This window comes from Cornus florida, unplaced genomic scaffold, assembly GCF_030987335.1.
Source record: "Cornus florida cultivar Cherokee Brave unplaced genomic scaffold, ASM3098733v1 CherokeeBrave_3.0.0_Hap2_Chr03, whole genome shotgun sequence".
In the NCBI taxonomy this organism is placed as follows: Eukaryota; Viridiplantae; Streptophyta; class Magnoliopsida; order Cornales; family Cornaceae; genus Cornus; species Cornus florida.
The window spans coordinates 57,677,999-57,684,271 of NW_026775573.1; positions in this window are offsets into that span (position 1 = coordinate 57,677,999).

The following is a 6,273-nucleotide window of genomic DNA, read 5'->3' on the forward strand; positions in this document are numbered from 1 at the left end:
CATCCTCATCCCGGAAAAGAAAACTATGAAGTGAATCTTTCGTCTGATTTGCATTCTTGAAAAACAAAACTTAAATATTTATGTCAATTTTAAGCTTAAAATTTTTCTTCTTTCAATTGATCAGTTGGAGGTAAGTGCTTTTTTTTGAAGATTCCAAATATTGCTGTAAAGGCTCTTTACACGAGTAGAAGTGGTATTCACCTAGTTAGTTAGATGAAATGGGTGGGTTGGGCTGGGTTAAATACGGGTCAAGATTCATATTCAACCCGTTTAAAACAGGTTGAAAAATAGGCGCGTCAAAAATGTATAGGGTCACCCCGTTATGACCCATGAATCCATTAATTATTATTTTTTAATTTATTTTTTTAAAAATTATATTTAAAAAATGTATAGGGTCATCCAGTCAAGACCTATATTAATGTTTAAAAAATAAAATTTTCTTAAAAATTTTGATATCATGAAACCCAACCGACCTGCTCAAAAATTTGATGTTTAAAAAATAAAATTTTTTTAAAAATTTTGATATTTACAAAAATGGAAAAAGAAAATGTAATTTGCATATTTGAAAAATAAATAAATAATAAAATTGACCAGACCCGACCGACACGCCCAAAATATTAATGTTTAAAAAATAAAATTTTATTAAAATTTTTGATGTTTAAAACATGGCAAAAGGAAAATGTAATTTGTATATTAGTAAATAATAATAATAATAATAATAATAATAGTTTATTCACTTTGTTCAATTTGCTCCAATATCTCAATTTTCAAATATAAATTTACATTTATTTGGGTCATTTAATTTTTTGATTTTAATCTAATATGAATAAATCGGAGAACTTTCTTTTATAATACATATTCAAGTATTTAATCTGAATTGCATTTTTTACGTGAATCTGGCATTTTTTTTTTTTTTTGCATACTAGCCTCATGCATAGGGTGAGCATGAGAAATTTGCATTGTTCCAACGCAATTTGACTTGATTATAATACCCTGTACACCAGGTTCACACGTTTAGGGTTGAGGTAGTTGAGGGCCAGCTATAGCATTTGTGACTTTGTTATTGCATTAAAAATATATTTTAATGACCAAATCTTAAATAAATAAAAAATTATTAAAAATTAAGTGACCATAAAATAAAAAAATAAAAAATAAAAAAATTAATTCATTAAATTTTACATTTAAATAATATTAAGTAGTCATTTCATAATTTGTTACATAAATATCTTTTTTTATAATAAATCATGTAAACAACCATGTTTGTTTGAAAATAAGACATTTCTAAAAAAGAAAAAAATTGTTTTATCTTCTAGTGTCCTCTCAAATCCCTCCCACAGACCCACACCAAGTTTCTAGAGGTTCATATGAATATTGGGGATAAAACCTGTGACTCTCGTACACGTGCACAGTAGTAGTAGTGGACCTAGTGGTGATGTGTTTGGATAAGTCATTTAAGAACAAATCAATATCTATCAAATTTTCTTTTTTATTTTTAGTAAATTTTTCAGGACACCAATGAAACCAACATCTATCAAATTTTCTTGAAAAATATATATATTTCAAACAGAGAATATTTCCATGGAAAAAAAAAGGTTTTCCCAAAACATTGAGATAATTGTTTTGACTTTACTTACCATTGATAAGGACTGGGAATGAGTTCGCGGTAATAGTTATCCAGGACAACAATAACAAGTCGATGGTATAAATCCAAGTCATTCTGGGATTTGAGGAGATAGAGGAGCAAGAGAGGACTGAGAGAAGGGTGAATGAGACAGGTCACTTTTTGAAAGAAAAAAAAAACATTAAAGAAAACAATGGTAACTATTCAATCATTTATTGATTTTGTGGTCATTTTAGAACAAAAATATAATTTTCCCTTTCTTATATGGACCATCTACTATGTGGTTCACGTATCTCCTTTAATTTCTTATATAAATGCTCTAATGAAGTGTACACTATAAATATTTTAGGGGGAGTTCCAATTCCCTCTTGCAAGAAAGATGTTGCCAGTGTCACTTCTCTTATATTGCAAAAAAAAGGGTTCAATTTTAGATCGTGCAAAATTTTGTATCAATAATTGGTGTGGAGATTTCTCTCCTACATCACTTCGGAGTTTCCTTGCGCCCGTCAAGGGTTCTCTGGTCGCAGAGTTATCTCGGTCAGCGAGAGTTTGTGAGTCTTTTTTTGTATAGCGAGTTGTGTGTGTTGTTTCACTGTTTCAGTGCGTTGTTTGGGGCTGGGTTTATTCTCCGTTCTCCGTTTTGCTTGGGTGTTGGTTGGAGTGTTTTGCTGTTGTCTCTTTTCTTTCGGTGTTCAAGGTCACTGTCTCCTCAGAGTCTAGGTTGGATTCCAGTTAGGGTGGTCTATTGGTGATGCTTTCTTTCTTTTTTCTTCTACCTCAAACCTCTGGGTTGTCTGCTTGGAAGGGCCACAGGGAGTTATAGGGATTACAGTTGGGGATTTTGCGAATTGGACGGATTGTCACCCACTCCTTGATGTTTTTCCCTTTCGATCCGGGTATTAAGCCTATTTCTATTGTTTTCATGGCTGCTATATTCTGCTTACTACTATTTGCTGTTTTTCGGGTTTCCTGCTTCCCTTTCGCTTTCTCTGTCCGTGAGTGGGGAGGCTTCGGTATGGTGTGTGGGTTTTATTGTCGTTGCTGAGGAGGCCCTGGATGACATGGGCCAGGTCCGACTCGCAAAACACAACCTTCAGTCCGAACAGCTGGGTCAGCCCATAGAAAGACACTGCCATATGGGCCGAGCGGGAGTAAGCCCATCAAGAGTGGCCAGGGCTTACTGAGGAATAGGCCCAGGTCCAGCAATTAGTAAATATCTTGTAAATATCTTGTAAATATCTGGTAAGTATCTATAAATAGGAGTTGGAATGAAGAGGAGGGGGATCTTGATTCGGGTTGAGGTGTAAGAATTCTAGAGAGAGAAAGAATAGAAGGAGTTTCTTGCATCTTCAATTGGCGCCGTCTGTGGGAAACGCATAAAAGTTTGGTTGATCAATGAGGAGTATCGAATGGATTCAAACCAATTCGGTTGATCGAGACTCGATCTTGCGGATTTGAATCCAGATCTGAGCGATTGTGACCTACTCTGGAGGAATTACGATTCTTGAAGCTTTGGCAGGAGTGACTTCAGATCTACGCAACCGCGAGTTGCTCGATTGTGACAGGATCTGACGGATTTAGAGTCCAGGCAATTCAGATCTTGTAAACAGTGAGCATAATTCGGAGAATTAGAAGCCAGATCTAAAAATTCCTACTCACGAAGCTTAGATCTACTCGCGAACTTGAGATTAATGCCTTTACTCCGTTCGGGAATAATGATAGGTGAAAGCTCCAATCCGATGGAGGCTGTCCAGCAAACAAAGCTTGAAGAGTTGATGAATTTGATTGAAGCTCTCAGAAAAGAAAATGCAGAATTAAAAGCTGGATTGCAGCATCGGCAAATACCCGCAGTTTCGCATCCGCTTCCGGTCGGAGAAGGAGGTGTTCCATCTAGTATCGCGCATCAAGGCGATCAGAACGAGAACAATCAGTCAGCTCACCACCGTGATGAAAGGATGATGGACAATTCGCCGCCAAATGTTCGTCGAGTTGAAGATCACGAAGGCTCGACTCACGTTGATCCGCAGCGGGAAAGGTTTGACCGAGAGGAAGTGATGGAGGTAGATCGCCGTCGAATAGCGTCGCCTTGGCAGAGAGAGTTCATAGAGGAACGGTCGTTCGATCCGTCTTACCGGCCCTCCATGGTTACTGTCACTCATCACGGTTCGGAGGGCAGAACCGTAACTCACAGAGCTACCGCTGGACTCCAGAGAGAGAATGAAGCTCTTCGATCCGCAGCTCGGACGGTGGATTCACCATTCACCGACGAGATCTTGAATGCGCCGCATCCAAGGAAGTTTGCTATGCCAGTCTTTATTCTGTTTGACGGAACAACCGATCCGATCGATCATGTGTATCATATCCAGTTGAAAATGGCCCTGAATACGGAAAACGACTCTTTAATGTGCAAATGCTTCCCTACAAGTCTGGCCGGACCGGCGCTCAGCTGGTTCAAAAACTTGCCTAGGAGCTCCATTGGCAGTTTCAGGGACCTGTGCGATCGGTTCATAAGCCAGTACTATGGGAACAAACGCCCGCCGAAGGACATCTCGAGCCTGTTCACGATGCGGCAACACAAGGATGAACGGCTCCAGGCCTTTCTTACCAAGTTTAATCTCACTAAGAGTATGGTAATCGAATGCCATCCTTCTACGGCAGTTCAAGCCTTCAAGTTAGCCATGACACGCGGAACTCCGTTTCACACCAGTCTGGTAGTGAATACGCCAGCTACCATGGATGAACTCAATGAGAGAGCCGATGGCTTTGTGCGCCTCGAAGAAGAGGAGGCAGCTAATGCTCGGACAACGTCGCTTGTGTCGACCGAGGAAAAGTCCAAGGCAAAGATCAGGCAGAAGCAGGCTCAGCCGCAACGTCAGACCACTTGGAAGGCCAAAAAAAGGTCCAGGGAGGAAGAGTTGATTACTCCGCTGAAGGTCACTCTGGCGAGGTTGTATCAGGAGAACAAGGACAAGTTTCATCCACCACTGCCAATTAGACAACCCCTCGAACAGAGGGATCAAACTAAACATTGTGCTTTTCATTCTGATTTCGGACATCAGACTAACGAATGCAGGAACCTGAGGAGGCAAGTGGAGATGTTGATAGCTAGAGGGGAGTTTGCGAGTTATGTTCAAGGCTCGGCGATGGAGCAGAATCGACCAGTGGAACAAATAAAAAGGAGTCATAAACAAAGCTCCCACAATTCGCAACCAGTTCGTATAATCAATGCTATCCATGGTCGACCCGAGCCTAGTGAAGAGCCAGATGAGCTGCTACGGGTGCGCCTGCGGCAGGCGCAGATGAAGAAAAGGGTCGGCAATGTGACCACTCTACACCAACAGAGCCCGTCAATGCAGATAAAGTTCGACTGGACAGACCTGCAGCGTGTTCAACTGCCTCATGACGACCCGTTAGTAGTCAGTTTGACAGTGGCAGAGTGCTTGGTGCGCAGAGTTCTGATCGATCCTGGGAGCAGTGCGAATGTTATGCCGAGGGACACATTTGACAGGCTCGACATTAAACCAGAGGCTCAAGCCCACCGGAAATCCCTTATTAGGGTTCGATGGGAAGAGGGTGGAACCCGTCGGGATGGTGGAAGTAGAAGTTCAAGCTGCAGAGCGAGCTCTTATGGAAACTTTTGTGGTTGTGGAAATTCACCCCTCGTATAATCTCCTGATGGGAAGAGGATGGATTCACAGAGTCCGAGGTGTACCCTCAACTCTGCATCAGGTCATGAGGTGCCTCGGGCCCGATGGAGATAAAGTGATAGACATTCGGGGGGATCAGGTCGCAGCCAAAGAGTGTTATTCCGTCACACTAAAGCATGCAGGGAAGGGAAAGGCGCCCGTCCGGTCGACAAGCCCCAGATAGCAATTACAGGAACCTCCACTCGAGCAGAATAGGGTGGAGGAGTCAGCCGACTTGACCGAGGAGCCCCTTCTGGATGTGCAGATCGATCAGTCCAGGCCAGAACGAACTACCAGAGTGGGAATAAGACTGACCAGAGAAGAGCAGCAAGAGCTAGTGGATTTCTTATCCCACAATGTCGACGTATTTGCATGGAGTCACCTCGACATGCCTGGAATTAGTCCTTCCGTCTCCTGTCATTCCCTGAATGTCAATCCTAATTTCAAACCAGTGAAACAGAAGCAGCGAAGATTTGCTCCAGAACGTAATCAGATCATAACGGAAGAAGTTGATAGGCTGCTTGATGCGGGATTTATCAGAGAGGTGCACTACCCTGAGTGGTTGTCCAACGTCGTTGTGGTGCAGAAGAAAAATGGGAAATGGCGCGTATGCATTGATTTCACCAATTTAAACAAAGCCTGCCCGAAGGACAGTTTCCCGTTGCCTAAGATTGATCAAATGGTGGATGCCACCACGGGGTATGAGCGTTTAACCTTTCTGGACGCATATTCAGGTTATAATCAGATTCCTATGGACCCCGCAGATGAAGAAAAAACTTCTTTTGTCACCGAGCGAGGAACATACTGCTACAAGGTTATGCCTTTTGGATTAAAGAATGCGGGAGCAACTTATCAACGACTTGTCAGCAAAGTTTTTAAGAATCAAATGGGTAAGATTGTCGAAGCCTATATTGATGATATGGTGGTGAAAAGTAGGAAAAAGGATGATCATCTGAAACATCTGCA